Consider the following 1,354-nt stretch of genomic DNA (forward strand, 5'->3'; position numbering starts at 1 on the left):
GGCTTTTTGCTCTCCCTCCTGATTATGGAAAATGGCGATTCGAAATCTCCAGACTCCGATCAGTTTCAAACACCACAACGTGACACTGTGATTCCAGTGTCAGAGAGAAAAGTACCCAGGGATACCACGACCTCTACCCAAATATCAAACCAAACTGTACCAAGTGCTAACCCACAAACGGAGCCTGCCCATTATGAAACGGATTCCTGTCTACCTATAAAGGCTGACCTGAACGGTATACAAGCAGCGTCTTCCCACCACCAGGACGACGTTGACAGAAGATTGTCTCTTTGCAGACCTTCATATTTCACGAAGGACGTAGGTACTACCTCTTCTAACATTAAGGTATGTCCATAGGATCTTCCACCAATAATACCAACTTTAACCGAACGCCAACCATATGTGACATTTGATGCCTTCTATGGCCCAGACACGGGACAAATTTTTCGACCTTAGTAAACCTGATGACGACGTAACACTAGGTTACATAATTGTTATACGGTTGGGATCTACAGCCACTTTTTCACGTCGATTTAACGGATCCAGACTCTTGACGGTTAGTAATGCGGAACAATCTAGAAAAGCTAAAACTCTGGTAGATAGTTTAGGGAAGTGGATATCCGTCTCCCCCCATCCCCAGCTTAATTCTGTATCTGGCACGGTTGTTATTTCCACCCTCTATGTCAAATGACAAGCCTTTTTCAGACTGTGCTGAAATTTTCAAGGACACGCTTGAAGAACAAGGCTATAATGTTGTATCGGTTCAGTGCTATGAAGTGGCTTCTAGACGGCTAGTCGAGCACTGCTCAAAATCGCAAAGATCATCTTTGGGATTCGAGAGGTTCCTACCACAGTTTACCTAGGAGGTCAGGTTCTACTTGTTTGAGTGTATAGACGTAACCCCAGGCAGTGTAAACACTGCTGGAGCTTTGGACATCCCTGGAATTTTTGCAAATTGATCAGTGTCTGTTCGGATTGTGCGTCCCCTGATCATGATGTCAGTGACTGTACCACTCCTAGAAAATTCTGCTGTCTTTGCAGCGGTGAACATTCAACCCTTTTCTGTAAATGCCCTGTATACATCTTCGAGAAGGAAATAGCATATGTTTGTTTGAAATTTGTTCTTTCTCTTAGAGAAGGATGCCAACGAGTTAGACAATCAGGTCAACATAGAGAATATACCTATGCAAGAGTAGTTGCTTTCAATGCTTGGCCCTCACCCACTTCTGAGGTATCCAGCAAGTCACAAACATCTATCAACAAAGACACTCCATCCCGGAAAACCTCTGACCTTAACCCTAATGTGTCTGATAGTACAGGTTCGACTAATAATATGGATCCAGACACTTCTCAT

Source organism: Coenobita brevimanus, chromosome 51 (genome assembly GCF_032717465.1).
Source record: "Coenobita brevimanus isolate Jiangsu-jjx chromosome 51, ASM3271746v2, whole genome shotgun sequence".
Taxonomy (NCBI): domain Eukaryota; kingdom Metazoa; phylum Arthropoda; class Malacostraca; order Decapoda; family Coenobitidae; genus Coenobita; species Coenobita brevimanus.